Source organism: Bacillus rossius, chromosome 2 (assembly GCF_032445375.1).
Source record: "Bacillus rossius redtenbacheri isolate Brsri chromosome 2, Brsri_v3, whole genome shotgun sequence".
NCBI classification, from domain to species: Eukaryota; Metazoa; Arthropoda; class Insecta; order Phasmatodea; family Bacillidae; genus Bacillus; species Bacillus rossius.
In genome coordinates, this window is record NC_086331.1 from 83,609,061 (window position 1) to 83,631,623 (window position 22,563).

Sequence of the window (22,563 nt, forward strand, 5' to 3'; positions counted from 1 at the left end):
ATGCAAAGAAAATTGATGCAAGTAGTTCAGGCTGTCGTCAACAGATGTCGCTACGTGTTGCTTGTAGGTAAATAATATCTATTTCATTAATGTGGGATGCGTAACGCTCACTATCGATCGCAAAGGGAGGTTGGCTTCGATAGTATCCAAGGAGAAAAAAAGTTCGTCCGTGCTTCTCAGATTTCTCACGGTCCACCATCTTGGATTGTGACGTCACGGCGGTCATCTTGGATGGGTGTGACCTTGACCTTTGACCGAAACCTCAGGAATGATCGCAAGCACACGGATTAACCATCAAAATATTGATAAGAATAATCAGGAGCACACGGAGAAAAACCATCATAATATTGGCAAGAATAATCAGGAGCACACGGAGAAAACCGACACAAGTTTTCTTTGATATCATAAAAATATAAAAAAAAATTAATAAAAAATTAAAAATAAAAACGAAAAAAAAAATCAAACATTCTGGCTTGTGAACTTCTCATTGTTGAGCAAAGATAGAGTTATAGTACAAGCCAGAATGTTTGATTTTTTTTTTCGTTTTTATTTTTAATTTTTTATTAATTTTTTTTTATATTTTTATGATATCAAAGAAAACTTGTGTCGGTTTTCTCCGTGTGCTCCTGATTATTCTTGCCAATATTATGATGGTTTTTCTCCGTGTGCTCCTGATTATTCTTATCAATATTTTGATGGTTAATCCGTGTGCTTGCGATCATTCCTGAGGTTTCGGTCAAAGGTCAAGGTCACACCCATCCAAGATGACCGCCGTGACGTCACAATCCAAGATGGTGGACCGTGAGAAATCTGAGAAGCACGGACGAACTTTTTTTCTCCTTGGATACTATCGAAGCCAACCTCCCTTTGCGATCGATAGTGAGCGTTACGCATCCCACATTAATGAAATAGATATTATTTACCTACAAGCAACACGTAGCGACATCTGTTGACGACAGCCTGAACTACTTGCATCAATTTTCTTTGCATTAGATAACTTAACTCTCGCTGATGAAACATTTCAAAAACTCTATTTAAGAAATGGTTCCAATTGGAGAAAACTGACAGTTTGCATCTAACATTAGTCACAGAAGCTACCATGGATCGTGGTTTGTTATCTGCAGCTGAATCGGAAGGAAGCCGCTGTAGATACTGTGGCAAGGATTTTGCCATGAGAAGGAATGCTAGACGTCATGAGAAGAATGATTGTGCTAGAAACCCACTACGCAACATGTTAAGCTGTAATCGTTGTAGCAGGTTGTTAACAAGAATTGACAGCTTAAAAAGACATGGTAGAACATGTAAAGTCAAGACTACTTACGGCATAGAGGACACCGATGAATCCACTAGACTAAAGAAGAGTGATCTGCATTACGTCAATAATTTTCCTTGTCCTGAGCGTGATGGTATTAGCTCACCCGATTGTGAGGAAGAACATAAATTGAAGGATGCTAATGGCTTCGGGAAGACTGAAACTAATGGAAGTATCAACACCGTGAAAAGTGAGAATACATTCAAGCCTATATTCAGTAGATCCTCCATTCTTTGTAAAAATGATGGACTCCTAAAAAGGAAGCATGAAGACGATGAAGACACTTCGACATCATCGATAGCGAATTCATACGGTAATATGGGTGAAGAGGATGTCTTCTACAGTGATTGTTACAGTGACTCTGAGGCTGTTGACAAAGGCATAGACTGTGATGAAGCACCTAGAGCTGACAAGATCGAAGAATGTGGCGATGTCCTGAGACCGAAACGATGGAAACGTCGTGTTATAAAAAATAAATCTGATAATGCTTATTATGATCACAGGGACGATTGTGATATTAACAGTATTTATAATAAACAAGCAAGTAAGATGGTGGTAGAAGAGATTGATTACACATCATGGAAAGATCCAAACATATTGGTTGACCGGCTAAGACTTCTACATGACTCGCTTTGTGCAGGAAACTATTCGTGCATCAAAGAAATATCCTTCATACTCAAAGAACTGAGGAAAGCTGGCTACATACAATAATGGTTTCTTTTACTTGTATTTGTGTAATGTTGAGAAGTAATTAAATATTGAAAGTAAAAATTTAATGTTTTTGTTTCTTGTATTCTGATTTCCAACTAAGCCTGTGTGTTTCCGCTAATGTATGTGTGATCATTCCGTTTAATGTGTGTAATGTGTGTATACGTTTCCTTTCCTGTGTGTACTGTGTGTACGTTTCGTTTCCTGTGTGTACGTTCCGTTTTCTGTGTGTACTGTGTGTACGTTCCGTTTTCTGTGTGTACTGTGTGTACGTTTCGTTTCCTGTGTGTACGTTCTGTTTCCTGTGTGTACTGTGTATACGATCCGTTTCCTGTGTGTACTGTGTGTACGTTCCGTTTCCTGTGTGTACTGTGTGTACGTTCCTTTTCCTGTGTGTACTGTGTGTACGTTCCGTTTCCTGTGTGTACTGTGTGTATACGTTTCGTTTCCTGTGTGTACTGTGTGTACGTTTCGTTTCCTGTGTGTATTGTGTGTACGTTTCGTTTCCTGTGTGTACTGTGTGTACGTTCCGTTTCCTGTGTGTACTGTGTGTACGTTCCGTTTCCTGTGTGTATTGTGTGTACGTTCCGTTTCCTGTGTGTACTGTGTGTACGTTCCGTTTCCTGTGTGTACTGTGTGTACGTTCCGCTTCCTGTGTGTACTGTGTGTACGTTTCGTTTCCTGTGTGTACTGTGTGTACGTTTCGTTTCCTGTGTGTACTGTGTGTACGTTCCGTTTCCTGTGTGTACTGTGTGTACGTTTCGTTTCCTGTGTGTACTGTGTGTACGTTTCGTTTCCTGTGTGTATTGTGTGTACGTTCCGTTTCCTGTGTGTACTGTGTGTACGTTCCGTTTCCTGTGTGTACTGAGTGATCATTACATTTATTGCATGTAAATTGCATGTATTGTGCGTAAATTGCGTACATTACGTGTTGGAGCTGATGGATCTGTTGGAGCACTTGCAGCTAATGGTCAATTGAAGCATAGGAGCAAAATTTAGATGGATCTGATGACGTGAAATGTAGCTCTTGGAGCCTGGCGTATATTGGAGAGATCGAATTTTTTTTCGATCAAATGATCCTCTTTTTTAATTTGTAGATTTGACTCTAGTATTATTGTAAATGGTTCTTGATTTGACTAGCGTATTATTATTCCATCCGGTGCATGTATATAAGCGAGTCCTAGACAGCAGGACGCTCAGTTAGTTACTGACGTCGGCGGTGTAAGGATCACCTAGTTTGTTTCTTCTGGTGCATAAGACGTGTCAATTAGCTGTTCTTGAGACCTCGATGGCATCTTTACCGTCTTTAACGTCGAACTCGGAGGTTGTACCATCGTCTACGGGAACCTTGACGACAGCTACGATGGAGAAGGTGCAGATCCCGTTGGCAACGACGACGTCAACATTGGAGGAGATTTCAACAGATGTGATACCACCATCATCCGAAGTTTCATCGTCAGCAATGGATTCTTCCACTAATGAAAAGCATACATTGCGTCGGTGCAAATACTGTGACGCATCATTTACTATTACCTCAAATGCTCGCAGACATGAAAGAAGCAGTTGTTCTAATAATGTTAAAAGAATACAATTTCAGTGCAATAAGTGCAAAAAACTAATTTCACGTCTTGATAGCTTACATCTTCATTATAAAAAATGCTCCGAGAAGTATAATGAACATGGTTATTGTTTTGACTCGTGTGTTGTACCAGCAAATGAGAATATATAAGTGGGACCCTGGTGATATGAACTTCAGTCCGTCTCTGGCTGCGGTGATGAACGGATCGTATAGACATTTAAAGTCATGTAAAAGGCTTTGTCCGTACAATAAGAAGACTGTTTGAATCGAGGAATCCACAAGACTTTAGTACTTTGTCTGTGTTTATTATGTACTTGTAGTAGATTAGAATGTATGTAATAAAAGTTTTTAAAAGAACTTGTGGTGTTTTTTATTTTCTTAAACCTGTCGCTTTTGTGGTATTTTTAAAATTAAAGTTGATTGGTATCGGTCAGGGGTCGAACCAAGGACCTTAGTCGATCCAATCAATCAGTATATAGATTACAAATTTATTTAATGAATTTTGAACTTTTTCCCGAATCTCTAGCATTAAAATTACGGATTTTCAAGATGGCGTCCAAATTTCAAGATGGCGTGTGTCACAGTAATAAATGATTACTGTACTGTAGCGGGTTAGAATAAAATTATCCAGATGGAAATGAACTCTATAATACGAGTACACACACACAAGATGGCTTACTCCAGCAGGTGGTAGCTCCTGGTAGCATCTACTGAACATAAAATGTCGGATCCATGATGGTCAACAAGGACAAAGTCAAATTTCGAGGACAAAGTCAAATTTCAATGTCAAGGTCAAATTTCAAGGTCAAGGTCAAATTTCAATGTCAAGGTCAAATTTCAAGGTCAAGGTCAAATTTCAAGGTCAAGGTCAAAGGCCAAGGTCAAGGTCAAAGGCCAAGGTCAATGACAACAGTTGAGGACAAAAGTATGGTTACCAGATAATTATACTACATGGTATCGGCACACTCTAGCAGACGAAAACAAGATGGTGGACTCCAGCGGATGAAGACAAGATGGCGGACATGATGTCATACCAGTTGATGATATAAACCTTGGTATTGTTGGTGGTAGATCAGTCTAGGTAGCTTTCATGGAGGAAGGATTGATCGTTTACTCTCGCCGGGAATCGAACCAAGGACGTACATCGATATAATCAAACAGAATTCAAATACGTTAATTTTTTGATGAATTTTGGAATTTGTTTCATTAAAATCGGATAATAAATAAAGATTTTCAAGATGGCGTCCAGATTTCAAGATGGCGGACATGACGTCATGCTCACTGTCGATATATATGCTTTGAAAAAAGTGGTGGGGGGGCAGTCTGTCAGCAGCCACCACAGGGGGAAGGATCGGTCGCCATTATTAATTTTTTGACCTCGTCGGGTTCGAACCGAGGACTCCGTGCTCCGTATCGATAATGTTTGTTTTTTATAAATATTTTATTAAATTTATATTATTTAAATTTTTTTATAATTTTTAAAAAAAAATTTCATTAAAATCGGATAATAAATAAAAAAGTTAAAGATGGCGGCCGTAACGGAAATTGCAACGGTGACGTCATCATCCAATATGGCGGAAAACAAAATGGCGGAAAGTTCGAGAAAACAAAATGACGTCATCCAAGATGGCGGATCCAAGATGGCCGCCGTGATATACTTGTCCCGTTACGTTATGTCCCGTTACGCTGTGTACCGTTACGCCAGCTGCATGCACGAAAAAGTGTCACGTTACGCATATTGTCACGTTACGCTCGTCCAAGATGGCCGCCGTGACGTCACAGATAGACGTGACGTCAGAGATGTGGCTCGGCACCAAGCACCGCAACCTGAATCCTGTTCCAGTAGCCCCCCTTCCTATACTACTAGAATTTAATGTTTTTATTTCTTGTATTCTGATTTCTAACTAAGACATAGATCTCGTAACTTGTGCTTCCTTTTTGCCTTTTTTTTTTGTTGATGGAGCTTCCAAATGTGCTGCCTTTTCGTTGTCGGTGCTTCCAAATGTGCTGCCTTTTCGTTGTCGGTGCTTCCAAATGTGCTGCCTTTTCGTTGTCGGTGCTTCCAAATGTGCTGCCTTTTCGTTGTCGGTGCTTCCAAATGTGCTGCCTTTTCGTAGTCGGTGCTTCCAAATGTGCTGCCTTTTCGTAGTCGGTGCTTCCAAATGTGCTGCCTTTTCGTAGTCGGTGCTTCCAAATGTGCTGCCTTTTCGTTGTCGGTGCTTACAAATGTGCTGCCTTTTCGTTGATGGTCCTTCTATTTTTAATGTTGTTTTGACTCTAGTATTATAGTAAATGGTTCTTGATTTGACTTGCGTATTATTCCATCCGGTGCATGTATATAAGCGAGTCCTAGACAGCAGGTCGCTCAGTTTGTTACTGTCGTCGACGGTGTAAGGATCACCTAGATTATTTCATCTGGTGCATAAGTCGTGTAATTACCTGTTCTTGAGAACTCGATGGCATCTTTACCGACTTTAACGCCGAACTCGATGGACGTTGTACCATCGTCTACGGGAACCTTGACGTCAGCGACGACAATGGTGGAGCAGATCCCGTTGGCAACGACGACGTCGACATTGGAGGAGATTTCAACAGATGTGATACCACCAGCAGAAGATAACTTAATGACTACTGAGCTGGATGTGCAGGAAACCACGACGATCGACGATACGACCTCGATGGAGACTTCAATGGATGCTGATTTGACAACTAGCGAACATCGGTGCTGTTACTGCGACAAGATTTTCTCAAACAACAGCAATGCCCGGCGACACGAGAGGAGCGAATGTGCCAAGAACCTATATCGTAAAATGTTTGTTTGTGAGAAATGTCATAAGCAGTTTGCCAGAAAAGATAATATGAAAACGCACATGAAGGCATGTAAAGGTCCTGCTGTGCGGCAGAAAGTAAAGGTTTCGGCGCAACAACGATGCATCGATGTGCATAAGAGAATGCCTGGAAATGGTACTACTGTTGCAACGTCTGTATCTGGATCGGGTCTGAAAGGATCGTCTTCATCACCACGGTATCCTTGCAGCTACTGTGATACGTCGTTCTCATTTTCCCATGATGCACGAAGACATGAGCGGAGCAAATGCACGAAGAATCCTTCTCGCATGAAGTTTCGATGTGATGAGTGCCTTAAATGGTTTACTCGAATTGACAGTTTGCGACATCATGCGAAAAAATGTAAAGGTGGAGTCTGTGCTCCTACTGATGAACTACCTGCCGACATTTCGGCTCCTCGCTTTAGATTGGAGACACGAAAGCGTACAACCAAAAAAACAGATGCCCAGCAACCGATTGTTATGACGTCTGAACATGGAACTAAACCTAAGACTGTGTTCGGAGCATTACAAGTGAACGATAATGGCTTCTACTTGGCGCAGTCTGCATTTCGTGGAACTTTGAAAGACTACTATTATCTAAATACGTTCGGTGAGTCGAAGGACATTTGTAATTTTCTTGACGATATCAGACAGAAGATAATCAATCAGCTTACTGATGATGTAGCAACAAACGGACCTTTGAAATATAACTTGTGGTTGGACTGTATATATGGAAAGCCATATCCGTTCGATGACAAAGTGAAGAAGTGTGCATTCAAGACATCGGCTGCAGTAATTTACAGTTCTAACGATGTGAAGCAAACTTTTAAAAACGGTATCCAGAAACTCTGTCAAGAAGAGGTGGACTATGTCTGTAAAGGTTCTGGCTGGACTCTGTCTAGTATAAACCGATTGGAGCTAAGAATTAGTCATTTCACACCGCTGCGGAACTAAATGATTATAAGATTGCTGGCTTTCGTAAGTGATCCTGTAGTAGAATAGAAATTATGTAATAAATATTATGTTTGTAAAAGAACTTGCGGTGTTTAATTCCTCGAACCTTACACTTTAGTGGTGCTTTTTTAAAATATTAAAGTTGTTTTGTATCGGCCTGGGATCGTACCAAGGACCTTAGTCGATCTAATTAATCAGTTTATTGATCGGAAATTTATTTAATGGTTTCTGAACTTTTTCCCGGATCTCTAGCATTAAAATTACGCATTTCCAATATGGAGGTCTTGATGTCTGATAGGATGGTGGTCGTAGAGGATTTAGAGTCTCTTTACGAATGTTGAACATGGTTTATTGAAATTATTATTTTTTACATAAAATTAAACATTATTGCATCGATCAAGTATCGAACCAAGGACAGGAGCGGATCGAATCAATATGTAAATTAATGAGTGATTTATTTAACGAATTTAGAAATTTTTCCCAAATTTCTAGCTAAATAATTACGGATTTTCAATATGGCGTCCAAATTTCAAGATGGCGGGCACCTTTGTAATAAATGATTACTGCACTCTAGCGGATAAGAACTAAACTAACATGGCATCAGCGCACTCTCGCCGACGAAAACAAGATGGTGGTCTCCAGCAACGAAGACAAGATGGCGGACATGACGTCATACTAGGTGACGATATATCTGCTTTAAGAAAAGTGGTGGGAGTCAGTCTGCCTGCAGCCACCATTAAGGAAGGAGCCTGTCGCCATTTTTAATTTTTTTTGCCCTCACCGGGTTCGAACCGAAGACTCCGAACTCCGTGTCGTTAATGTTTGTTTTTTATAAATGTTTTATTAAAATTTTATTATTTAATTTTTTTTTATAATTTTTAAAAAATATTTTATTAAAATCGGATAATAAATAAAAAAGTTAAAGATGGCGGCCGTAACGAAAAATGCATCGGTGACGACATAATCCAAGATGGCGGTCATGGTATCCTTATTCCTATAAATGGCTTATAAGCGGCTATCTCTTAGGAGTTTTAAGCCAGTTTTAGGAATTAGGGTTCTTTCTAGGGCAAAACGACTTTTGAGGATTTTCGAAATCCTGATTTTCGAATTGAGGAATTTTTTGCGAATTTTTGGCGGAACTTTTTTCCACAGAAATGGAAATTTTGGCGATTTTTGAGGAATTTTGGGCAAATTTTGCCCAATTTTGGAGGATTTTGAGGATCAAATTCAAGGTCAAGGTCAAAGGTCAAGGTCACAACCATCCAAGATGGCCGCCGTGACGTCACAATCCAAGATGGCGGAAAACACCACAGACACCACACCCTGGACCCTGCGCTCGGAAATACAATTCGTATACTACTAATGTGTTATAACAGTTATTAAAAACGCTGAGAAATCTTATTTGAATCTATCCTCACAAATGTGAAGCATTGTAATAGTGTGTAATGATCATCTCATTATGCCTGGCCTTGTGTTGACACGTCACCAAAATTTTAGATGCTCGAGAAATATAGCATGTTCAATAATGCTGTGACATGGTTAGCTCAGTTTATGTATGTATATTTCAAACAGTATTTTTTAAAGATCAATGTCACTTTTACACATTTCTCCATTGAAATAATCACAACCATTTAAAGTTTATTTTATTCCACGTGATAAACAAGATACTTTTAATTATAACACAACGTATTGTAAAATTGTTTACCTCGTCGAAATGAGAAAAAAAAAATACGACGATGGTGAATCGAATTACGTTTTCCACATTTCAAAATTCCTGCACATATTTTGTGCACATATACAGCCATAAATCGAAAAATAATCACTCAGATTTAAAGGTATCGAATAGGCCACTTCAAGATCGCCTGTATCGCACGTGGGCGAATGTGTCCTCTGCGTGCCTGTTCATGCAAGCGACTCTCTCCCATATGCGAAGAGACTATACCTTACAAGCTAAATTCTGCATTAAAATCTTACCAATTCTAGCACAGTTTCTATTAAAATACGCGACCTCTGTACTAGAAATTTGCCTGCTGATTGTCGTTAGACGCTTATTATAGAACATTCAAAAGATTACCAAATTATGTAAATGAAAGTTATCTTTTTACTCTACATTTCATTAATTAATCATAAGTATTAATAATTATTATTAAACGTTGCATGTTTTCTTTACGGTATTCATTGTTCTGTGGAGGAAATGAAAATTCAAGAATCTAGCGTCCAAAAAAGCAAAGGGTACTTAAAATTAAACTTGGCGTCGGTTAGAGAGGAGATTGAAGGAAATAAAATAAAGTAATATTTAAGTAAGCCTTTATGCTTTTTGAGGAAATATGAGAAAATAAGAGGAATATTAAGATTGTGTAACTTAAATATTTATTATAAAAATAACATCGATAAATAAGCATTAACTTACCATTTCCGAGGATGCCGATTACAAGTGTTACAAAAATATTAAAACCACATTACATTTCTACAATTCAAATTTTTATCACTAAGTCAAAAATAATTTGAAGTAAAACAAATTAAAAATTGAAAGTAAAATATTATTTCACCAAGACATAAATTGAAGGCACGAATTCATATTAAAATATGATTTGTGGGCAAATATTCTTATTTGGATTTATATACAGCTCAATTAACAGTGTTTTATTCTTAATTAATATTTGTCTCGGGAATCATTAACGTCATATTTGAGGAATAAATCTAAGCACTAAATAAAATTGAAAAACATTTTTTTTATATTAGAAAGATATAAAAAAATTAAAAAAATTAACAGTAGCATAAATTATTTACAGAAAATTGACTAAATGATTTCTTATACATACAAATTTTAACATGTGCGGTGACATTTCATTTAATTTAGAGAAATATTCCTATTTTGAAATCTTTTTTATCTTGCTCGTTAAGCTTAAAGAAAAAATCGATTCAAGATTTAACGGTTTCGAAGTTTCTTTAGGTTAAGTAGAATAAACAATGCATGTAATTACGTTATTAGAGATAAATTAAAATTAATTAGAGATTAATTAAAATGAAAGAAGATATATGACTATATACATACCTCTAAACAAAAATTGTAAAAAATTTTAATAACCAATTTCAATTTAATGCTGTTAAAAAACACATAGATTTTACTTTATTCCTATATAAGCAAAATTTGTTTGCAAAGAATTAAACAGCACCTAGGCTTAAGATGAAATTATATGCAAGATCTTAGAAACAACGAATTCGAAAAAAAGGAACAAAAAAACATTTTTTTTAATTTTTAATTCATTAGTATAACAATTGAGAAGCTTTTGAAGAATGTAACCTTTCATAAAACAATTTTTTTTAACAATAAATTTTAACTGACTCAAAAAGTTTACGACTTAGTTTCTTATCTAACACTACAAGAGTTTTAAAAGAAGGCTCACTCTGAACAGAAGGACTGCGTAATATTTACTGACCCGTTGACAGGAGAATTGGACAGAAAAAAACACATGTCGGCGTCCTTTTTATCTTTGGTGAGAAATGTCGGAAAACCGAGCTCTCACACGAGTGCAATGCTGACGCAGCAACCCAATGCTGCCGTATCGTTTACGGCGCGACGCGACGACTGGATAACCGGAGATAAGCAAAAACACGGTTTCACTCTGTGCAGTTGTACTGGAGCAGTTGTCACTTCATACTCTATTAGTTCACCTCACGCGTGAACATGCCGGGAGTTGATCAATTATGCTCAAAGTATTTATGAGAGACCTGCGCTGTACACTCTAGTACAAACGGTCAAATGAATATTCAGCCAAAAATTGCCACAGAAGTTTATTTAACTTAGATTTGGCTTAGAATGATTCTTATCTACTGAAAAAACTCACGGCAAAGACGTCTGTGGTCTATTTCGTAGTATAATTAATCTGTAAATGTACATCTCAGCTACCAGCCAGTGCGTATAGCTATGGCAGTAGTGTATAATAGGGGCTCCTGGGATAGGCGGTGGATAGGCAAGGATACCGCGGTGATGAAGACGAGCCTTTCAGACCCGATCCAGATGTCGATGTTACTGCAATTGTACCATTTCCAGGCATACTCTTATGCACATCAATCATTCGCTGTTGTATAGAAACCTTTACTTTCTGGCGCGCAACAGGTCCTTTGCATGTCTCCAAGTATTGCTGCAAATTAGCATTTCTTGTAAATTGCTTGCGACATTTCTCACAGCCAAACATTTTACGAAAAAGATTCTTAGCACATTCTCTCTTCTCGTGCCGTCGAGCATTGCAGATGTTTGAGAAAATCTGGTTGCAGTAACGGCATCGATGTTCCTTAGAAGCTAACATGTTTCCTGGTTCGTTATCTGTAGCAGTCTCAAAACGACATCGCTGTAAATACTGCAGCAAGGAGTTTACCTTGAGAAAAAATGCTAATAGACATGAGAGAAACGAAAGTATTTTGGGTGCTTGCCAAAAACAATTTAGTTGCAGTCAGTGTCATAAATCCTTTGGTAGAAGATATTTCTTGAACATAAATTGCAAGACTTGTACAACTAAGGTAATTAAAGATAAGAAAGACTGGGCTACAACACAGAGGAAGAGAAACGATGGCAAAATATTAGACGACTATAATGATTACGAAGAATGTAAAAATGCTTTAGCTAAAAATGCTATCTTAGATCACGATAATAATTTAACATTTAAAACTAACTAAGAAAGTAGCAAGTTCATGAGAAATGATAAATATTTACACATTAAATTCTAGTCGTCTCCATGAAAATGCGAACTGAGAACGACCTGAAGCTGACAAGGACGAATGCTGTGATGAAATATCTGAAACTGACATGATTGAAGACTATGATGACACTTCTGAGGCTAACATGATCGAAGACTGTGATGACGTACCTGAAGCTCACAAGTTCGAAGACTGAGATGAATCGATGAGACCTAAATTTTGGAAACGAGGTGTTAAAATAAATTATTCTGACCAAGCTTGCGATGATCACTGGTTCGTTGACGAAAGTGACCATGTGGCTGGTGTTAAAATGGAAGACTCCAAAAATCTTCATAATAATAATATTTATTATAAACATGCAAGGGAGATGACATCATAAGAGATTAATTATGCATCAGGGGAAGATCCCAACATATTGGTTGACAGGTTAAAACTTATACATGCCGAGTTTTCGTAATAAAATTTGTTAACTCAAAATTGTAATAATCATCACCTTTGAAACCCAAAACTGGATAGTAATAATAGCCATACCAGCAATCAAGCCAATATCGATCAAAAAATGTAATTGAAATCATTTGGAGCTCAATGTAGTTGGAGCAGTTGCAGCACTTGGAGCATTAAAGCACTTGTAGCAATTGAAGCTGTTGGAACTCTGGAGCTGTTGGAGCCCATTAGAGTATTTGGAGCAATTGGATCTGTTGGAACTTTGGAACAATTGGAGCTTTGGAGCTTTGGAGCAATAGAAGCTGTGGAGCTATGGAGCAATTGGAGCATTGGAGCAATTGGTGCTGTTGGAACTTTGGAGCATTTGAGCATTGTCTTTTGGAGCCAATGTCTGTTGGAGAAATTGGAGCTTTGTAGCACTTAGAGCTGTTGGCCAATAGGTGCATTGGAGCAATTGGAGCTGTTGGAACTTTAGAGAAGTTGGAGCACATTAAAGTATTGGAGCAGTTTGAGCACATCAGATCATTGGAGAAATTGGAGCATTAAAGCAGTTAAAGCAATTCGAGCTGTTGGAGCTTTGGAGCAATTTGAGCTTTGGAGCTTTGGAGCTCTTGGGGCTGTTGAAGCACTTGGAGCATTGGAGCTCTTGGAGCTGATGTAATGATTCGTCTTCTAAGAAGACCATAGAAATAGATAAATGCTAGTCATTTACTTGTATGTATTTGTAGAATTGATGCAATAAATGTTTTATTTGAATTTGTGTTACTTTCTTTCTGAACCTGTATCCTGTATGATAATTTAAATTAAATTAGTATGCTTTTAACTGAACTTATATTTTTGCATTGACCAGGAATCGAACCAAGGACAGGAATCGATCGGTTCAATCATTATATTAATGACTGATGTTTTTGATGAATTTTGGAATTTTTTCCGAATTTTTAGTTAAATAAATACAAATTTCCAAGATGGCATCCTAATTTCAATATGGCGGGTGCCTCAGTAATAATAAATGAATACTGCACTCTAGCAGGTTAAAATTAAACTAAAATGATGGTAGCGCACTCTAGCAGAGGAAAAAATGGTGGCGGACATTACATCATACAGGCTGATGTAATATCTAGCTCGGCATTCGTGGTGGGAGGTCAGTCTGCCAGTGGCTTCCATTAAGGAAGATCTATCGCCATTTTTTTAATTTTTTGCCCATGCTGGGTTTGAACCGAGAACATAAGTGCGTTTTAATGAATATTTTATTACATATTGATTAATTAAATTTTTTATATATTATTAATTTTTCCCGATTTTCTAGCATAAAAATTACGGATTTTCAAGATGTCGGCCGTAAAGTAAATTGCAACGATCTAGAATCCAAGATGGCTTCCATAACGAAACGCGCAACGATTATGTCATACAGTCCAATATGGCGAGCATAACGAAATGTGAAACATTTCTAGAATGCAAGATGGTAACCATAATGAAATTTGCAACAGTATTTTTAAATATTTTTATTAAAATATTTATAAATTATTTTTTATGAATTTTAAAATTGTTCCCGATTTTCTAGCATATAAATTATAGATTTTCAAGATGGCGGCCATAACGGAAATTGCAACGGTGACTTCATAATTCAAGATGTCGTCAGAGGCTTATCAGAGGCTGTAGATATTAATGCTTAAGCCTCATCATGGACATTTCAAGCCGCTGGCATTTTGACAAAAACTGGAAATGTTCCCTCAAAATGTAATTTTTTAGGAATTTTCAATCATTTTGAGTCCAAAATGGTCGCTGTGACGTCACAATCTAAAATGGTGGTCGGCTCCTCTGTTTCCCCTGCTTCAAGCCTGTCCCAGGAGTCCCTATTATACACTATTTATGACGTATGCCCCCGCTCGTCTCTCTGCTTCCCACGGTGCATTTTAACGTCATGGTGTTACAATTACGCGTACTTTCAGTCAGCGGAGTGCCATCAAGATGCGCGCGAAATTCAAATTTGCATGCTACTTTTCTCACCTGAATCTTCGCAGGGTTGAGTTTTCGTGCATGTGAGTGTATATATATAGGTGTGTGTGTGTGTGTGTGTATATATATATATATATATATATATACCCTCTAACAAATAAGGCTTGTTTTGTCAATCCCTGTTAGTAGTATGTAAATGTATTTCCTAGATCTGGCTTCTGGCTGTGGAGCCGAGAGCCGGCTCCGCCATCTTGGATTGTGACGTCACAGCGGCCATCTTGGATGGTTGTGACCTTAACCTTTGACCTTGACCTTGAATTTGATCCTCAAAAATCGCCAAAATCCTCCAAAATTGGGCAAAATTTGCCCAAAATTCCTCAAAAATCGCCAAAATTTCCATTTCTGTGGAAAAAAGTTCCGCCAAAAATTCGCAAAAAATTCCTCAATTCGAAAATCAGGATTTCGAAAATCCTCAAAAGTCGTTTTGCCCTAGAAAGAACCCTAATTCCTAAAACTGGCTTAAAACTCCTAAGAGATAGCCGCTTATAAGCCATTTCTAGGAATAAGGATACCATGACCGCCATCTTGGATTATGTCGTCACCGATGCATTTTTCGTTACGGCCGCCATCTTTAACTTTTTTATTTATTATCCGATTTTAATAAAATATTTTTTAAAAATTATAAAAAAAAATTAAATAATAAAATTTTAATAAAACATTTATAAAAAACAAACATTAACGACACGGAGTTCGGAGTCCTCGGTTCGAACCCGGTGAGGGCAAAAAAAATTAAAAATGGCGACAGGCTCCTTCCTTAATGGTGGCTGCAGGCAGACTGACTCCCACCACTTTTCTTAAAGCAGATATATCGTCACCTAGTATGACGTCATGTCCGCCATCTTGTCTTCGTTGCTGGAGACCACCATTTTGTTTTCGTCGGCGAGAGTACGCTGGCGACATGTAAGTTTAATTCTTATCCGCTAGAGTGCAGTAATCATTTATTATTGCTGTGACACCCGCCATCTTGTCATTTGGCCGCCATCTTGAAAATCCATAAATATTTAGTTAGAAATTCGGGAAAAATTCCAAAATTCATTAAATAAATTTGTAATCTATATACTGATTGATTAGGTCGACTAAGGTCCTTGGTACGATCCCAGGCCGATACAAAACAACTTTAATATTTTAAAAAAGCACCACTAAAGTGTAAGGTTCGAGGAATTAAACACCGCAAGTTCTTTTACAAACATAATATTTATTACATAATTTCTATTCTACTACAGGATCACTTACGAAAGCCAGCAATCTTATAATCATTTAGTTCCGCAACGGTGTGAAATGACTAATTCTTAGCTCCAATCGGTTTATACTAGACAGAGTCCAGCCAGAACCTTTACAGACATAGTCCACCTCTTCTTGACAGAGTTTCTGGATACCGTTTTTAACAGTTTGCTTCACATCGTTAGAACTGTAAATTACTGCAGCCGATGTCTTGAATGCACACTTCTTCACTTTGTCATCGAACGGATATGGCTTTCCATATATACAGTCCAACCACAAGTTATATTTCAAAGGTCCGTTTGTTGCTACATCATCAGTAAGCTGATTGATTATCTTCTGTCTGATATCGTCAAGAAAATTACAAATGTCCTTCGACTCACCGAACGTATTTAGATAATAGTAGTCTTTCAAAGTTCCACGAAATGCAGACTGCGCCAAGTAGAAGCCATTATCGTTCACTTGTAATGCTCCGAACACAGTCTTAGGTTTAGTTCCATGTTCAGACGTCATAACAATCGGTTGCTGGGCATCTGTTTTTTTGGTTGTACGCTTTCGTGTCTCCAATCTAAAGCGAGGAGCCGAAATGTCGGCAGGTAGTTCAGCAGTAGGAGCACAGACTCCACCTTTACATTTTTTCGCATGATGTCGCAAACTGTCAATTCGAGTAAACCATTTAAGGCACTCATCACATCGAAACTTCATGCGAGAAGGATTCTTCGTGCATTTGCTCCGCTCATGTCTTCGTGCATCATGGGAAAATGCGAACGACGTATCACAGTAGCTGCAAGGATACCGTGGTGATGAAGACGATCCTTTCAGACCCGATCCAGATACAGACGTTGCAACAGTAGTACCATTTCCAGGCATTCTCTTATGCACATCGATGCATCGTTGTTGCGCCGAAACCTTTACTTTCTGCCGCACAGCAGGACCTTTGCATGCCTTCATGTGCGTTTTCATATTATCTTTTCTGGCAAACTGCTTATGACATTTCTCACAAACAAACATTTTACGATATAGGTTCTTGGCACATTCGCTCCTCTCGTGTCGCCGGGCATTGCTGTTGTTTGAGAAAATCTTGTCGCAGTAACAGCACCGATGTTCGCTAGTTGTCAAATCAGCATCCATTGAAGTCTCCATCGAGGTCGTATCGTCGATCGTCGTGGTTTCCTGCACATCAAGCTCAGGAGTCATTAAGCTATATTCTGATGGCGGAACAGCACATATCGAAGTCTCCTCCAGTGTTGTCAGAGGCGTTGCCAACGGGATCTGCTCCAACATCGTCGGCGCTGACGTCATGGTTCCCGTAGTCGATGGTACATCCTCCATCGAGTTCGACGTTAAAGTCGGTAAAGATGCCATCGAGGTCTCAAGATCAGCTAATTGACACGACTTATGCACCAGAAGAAACAAACTAGGTGATCCGTACACCGTCGACGACAGTAACAAACTGAGCGTCCTGCTGTCTAGGACTCGTTTATATACATGAACCGGTTGGAATAATACGCTAGTCGTTGGAATAATACGATAGTCAAATCAAGAACCATTTACAATAATACTAGAGTCAAATCTACAAATTAAAAAAAGAGGATCATTTGATCGAAAAAAAATTTGATCTCTCCAATATACGCCAGGCTCCAAGAACTACAATTCACGTCATCAGATCCATCTACATTTTGCTCCTATGCTTCAATTGACCATTAGCTTCAAGTGCTCCAACAGCTCCATCAGCTCCAACACGTAATGTACACAATGTACGCACAATACATGCAATTTACGTGCAATAAATGTAATGATCACACAGTACACACAGGAAACGGAACGTACACACAGTACACACAGAAAACGGAACGTACACACATTACACACAGGAAACGGAACGAACACGCAAAGTACACGCAATTTACGCAAAGTACACGCAATGTACGCAATATATATGCAATGTACACATAATGACTACGCTTCGTTCGCGCAGGACAAGCATTTAATGAAAACGAAGCACGTTTGGACGGAAATTCTATCAAACGAAAGCTCATTTAACGAAAAGGAAGCACATTCTCTCGTTCATTTAACTTGGTAGGATGCGATCGTCAATGATAAGTTAGGATATAATCTCTCCAACAGTTTATGAATCCAACAGTTTATATTTCCATTAGCCATCGACTCCAACAGTCATTGGCTCCAACAGTCATTGGCTCCAACAGTCATTGCCTCCAACAGTCATTGGCTCCAACGGCCTTTTGGATCATCAGCTCCAATGATATTTGGTTAGAATGCTACGACTCTAAGAGACTATGAGACTACATTTCTACGAGTGTACAAGACTCCTCCAACTACCTTCAAGTGTACAAAGCTCCAACTACTTCAGCAGCATTATGTTATAAGATTACATGACTGCATGTTTACGTAGCTACAATTCAACGAGGCTACTTGACTACGTAGCTACAAGTATACGAGGCTCCAAGACATCATGACTACGCGACTACAAGCAAAGAGGTAACGAGACTACGTGACTACAGGTATTCAAGCTTACGAGACTGCGAGGCTACAGAGCTATGAAGCATCTAGAATACGAGTTTACGTGACTGCGAGAATACAGGACTACAAGTCTACACGAGTACTTGACTACTTCTTAGCTCCAACATCCTCCAAATGCTTAACACACAGCTCCAAATGGCTCCAAATGCTCCAAATGGCTCCAACAGTTCCAACAGCTCCAAATGGCTCCAAATGCTCCAAACGGCCTCCAAATGGCTCCAACAGCTCCAACAGCCTCCAAATGCTTAACACAGCTCCAAACGGCTCCAAATGCTCCAAACGGCCTCCAAATGCTTGACAGCTCCAAAAGGCTCCAAATGGCTCCAAATGCTCCAAACGGCCTCCAAATGGCTCCAACAGCTCCAACAGCCTCCAAATGCTTAACACAGCTCCAAATGGCTCCAAATGCTCCAAACGACCTCCAAATGCTTGACAGCTCCAAAAGGCTCCAAATGGCTCCAACAGCTCCAAATGCTCCAAAGGCTCCAAATGCTCCAAATGGTTCCAACAGCACCAAAAGGTTCCAAATGCTCCAAACGGCCTCCAAATGGCTCCAACAGCTCCAAATGCTCCAAATGGTTAACACAGCTCCAAACGGCTCCAAATGCTCCAATTATCGCATCTGTCTTCGTCGGCATTTTCTCTTTTGCTCCAACTGCTCCATCAGCATTATGTTATAATATTACATGGCTGCTTTCTTACGTAGCTTCAAGTCTACGAGGTTCCAATGCATCATGTTTACGAAGCTTCCAGAACACAAGGTTACGAAACTGCGAGGCTACAGGACTACGAAGCTTCCAGGACACGAGGATACATGGCTACGAGACTACATGACTCTAACAGATTACAATAGCACCACTCAGTGGTGAGAGTTAGGTTATCTAATGCAAAGCAAATTGATGCAAGTAGTTCTGGCTGTCATCAACAGATGTAGCCACGTGTTGCTTGCAGGTAAATATTAATTAGTTATTTTATGTGGGATGCGGGATGCTCACTAACGATCGCAAAAGAAGGAGGGCTTCGCTAGACACCAAGGAGAAGGAAGTTCGTCTTACATGTTAATGCTTCGCTGATGTCTCATGGCATATTATTTGACTGAGTAATGGTTGTTTATTTCTTTAATTCCACATGGTAAAATTATTACAAGTGTCAATTTATTAACAGAAATTCACTAATTAAATGTAACTCTGAATAAAATGAAATATCCTTCATGCAGAGATCGATTTCACACAAATAATCAGCAGCACTCGGAGAAAATCTTTAGATGTCTAGCCAGGAATAACCAGGAGCACACGGAGAAAACGTAATCACAAGAATAATTGGGAGCACACGGAGAAAACCATACACATATTAAAAAGAATATTCATGAGCAAACATAATAACAAGAATAATCGGGAGCACACGGCGAAAACCACCACACGTTTTCTTTGATATCATAAAATTACAGGAAAAATTTTTTTTATAAATAATAAAAAATTTAAAATGTAAAAAAAAATACAAAAATACATAAAATTCTGGCTTGTACTAGAACTGTATCTTTGTTCAACAATGAGAAGTTCACAAGCTAGCAGAATATATTTATGTATTTTTGTATTTTTTTTACATTTTAAATTTTTTATTATTTATAAAAAAAAATTTTCCTGTAATTTTATGATATCAAAGAAAACGTGTGGTGGTTTTCTCCGTGTGCTCCCGATTATTCTTGTTATTATGTTTGCTCATGAATATTCTTTTTAATATGTGTATGGTTTTCTCCGTGTGCTCCCAATTATTCTTGTCATTACGTTTTCTCCGTGTGCTCATGGTTATTCCTGGCTAAACATCTAATGATTTTCTCCGAGTGCTGCTGATTATTTGTGTGAAATCGATCTCTGCATTAAGGATATTTCATTTTATTCAGAGTTACATTTAATTAGTGAATTTCTGTTAATAAATTGACACTTGTAATAATTTTACCATGTGGAATTAAAGAAATAAACAACCATTACTCAGTCAAATAATATGCCATGAGACATCAGCGAAGCATTAACATGTAAGACGAACTTCCTTCTCCTTGGTGTCTAGCGAAGCCCTCCTTCTTTTGCGATCGTTAGTGAGCATCCCGCATCCCACATAAAATAACTAATTAATATTTACCTGCAAGCAACACGTGGCTACATCTGTTGATGACAGCCAGAACTACTTGCATCAATTTGCTTTGCATTAGATAACCTAACTCTCACCACTGAGTGGTGCTATTGTAATCTGTTAGAGTCATGTAGTCTCGTAGCCATGTATCCTCGTGTCCTGGAAGCTTCGTAGTCCTGTAGCCTCGCAGTTTCGTAACCTTGTGTTCTGGAAGCTTCGTAAACATGATGCATTGGAACCTCGTAGACTTGAAGCTACGTAAGAAAGCAGCCATGTAATATTATAACATAATGCTGATGGAGCAGTTGGAGCAAAAGAGAAAATGCCGACGAAGACAGATGCGATAATTGGAGCATTTGGAGCCGTTTGGAGCTGTGTTAACCATTTGGAGCATTTGGAGCCTTTGGAGCATTTGGAGCTGTTGGAGCCATTTGGAGCCTTTTGGAGCAGTCAAGCATTTGGAGGTCGTTTGGAGCATTTGGAGCCATTTGGAGCTGTGTTAAGCATTTGGAGGCTGTTGGAGCTGTTGGAGCCATTTGGAGGCCGTTTGGAGCATTTGGAGCCATTTGGAGCCTTTTGGAGCTGTCAAGCATTTGGAGGCCGTTTGGAGCATTTGGAGCCGTTTGGAGCTGTGTTAAGCATTTGGAGGCTGTTGGAGCTGTTGGAGCCATTTGGAGGCCGTTTGGAGCATTTGGAGCCATTTGGAGCTGTTGGAACTGTTGGAGCCATTTGGAGCATTTGGAGCCATTTGGAGCTGTGTGTTAAGCATTTGGAGGATGTTGGAGCTAAGAAGTAGTCAAGTACTCGTGTAGACTTGTAGTCCTGTATTCTCGCAGTCACGTAAACTCGTTTTCTAGATGCTTCGTAGCTCTGTAGCCTCGCAGTCTCGTAAGCTTGAATACCTGTAGTCACGTAGTCTCGTTACCTCTTTGCTTGTAGTCGCGTAGTCATGATGTCTTGGAGCCTCGTATACTTGTAGCTACGTAGTCAAGTAGCCTCGTTGAATTGTAGCTACGTAAACATGCAGTCATGTAATCTTATAACATAATGCTGCTGAAGTAGTTGGAGCTTTGTACACTTGAAGGTAGTTGGAGGAGTCTTGTACACTCGTAGAAATGTAGTCTCATAGTCTCTTAGAGTCGTAGCATTCTAACCAAATATCATTAGAGCTGATGATCCAAAAGGCCGTTGGAGCCAATGACTGTTGGAGGCAATGACTGTTGGAGCCAATGACTGTTGGAGCCAATGACTGTTGGAGTCGATGGCTAATGGAAATATAAACTGTTGGATTCATAAACTGTTGGAGAGATTATATCCTAACTTATCATTGACGATCGAATCCTACCAAGTTAAATGAACGAGAGAATGTGCTTCCTTTTCGTTAAATGAGCTTTCGTTTGATAGAATTTCCGTCCAAACGTGCTTCGTTTTCATTAAATGCTTGTCCTGCGCGAACGAAGCGTAGTCATTATGTGTACATTGCATATATATTGCGTACATTGCGTGTACTTTGCGTAAATTGCGTGTACTTTGCGTGTTCGTTCCGTTTCCTGTGTGTAATGTGTGTACGTTCCGTTTTCTGTGTGTACTGTGTGTACGTTCCGTTTCCTGTGTGTACTGTGTGATCATTACATTTATTGCACGTAAATTGCATGTATTGTGCGTACATTGTGTACATTACGTGTTGGAGCTGATGGAGCTGTTGGAGCACTTGAAGCTAATGGTCAATTGAAGCATAGGAGCAAAATGTAGATGGATCTGATGACGTGAATTGTAGCTCTTGGAGCCTGGCGTATATTGGAGAGATCAAATTTTTTTTCGATCAAATGATCCTCTTTTTTTAATTTGTAGATTTGACTCTAGTATTATTGTAAATGGTTCTTGATTTGACTATCGTATTATTCCAACGACTAGCGTATTATTCCAACCGGTTCATGTATATAAACGAGTCCTAGACAGCAGGACGCTCAGTTTGTTACTGTCGTCGACGGTGTACGGATCACCTAGTTTGTTTCTTCTGGTGCATAAGTCGTGTCAATTAGCTGATCTTGAGACCTCGATGGCATCTTTACCGACTTTAACGTCGAACTCGATGGAGGATGTACCATCGACTACGGGAACCATGACGTCAGCGTCGA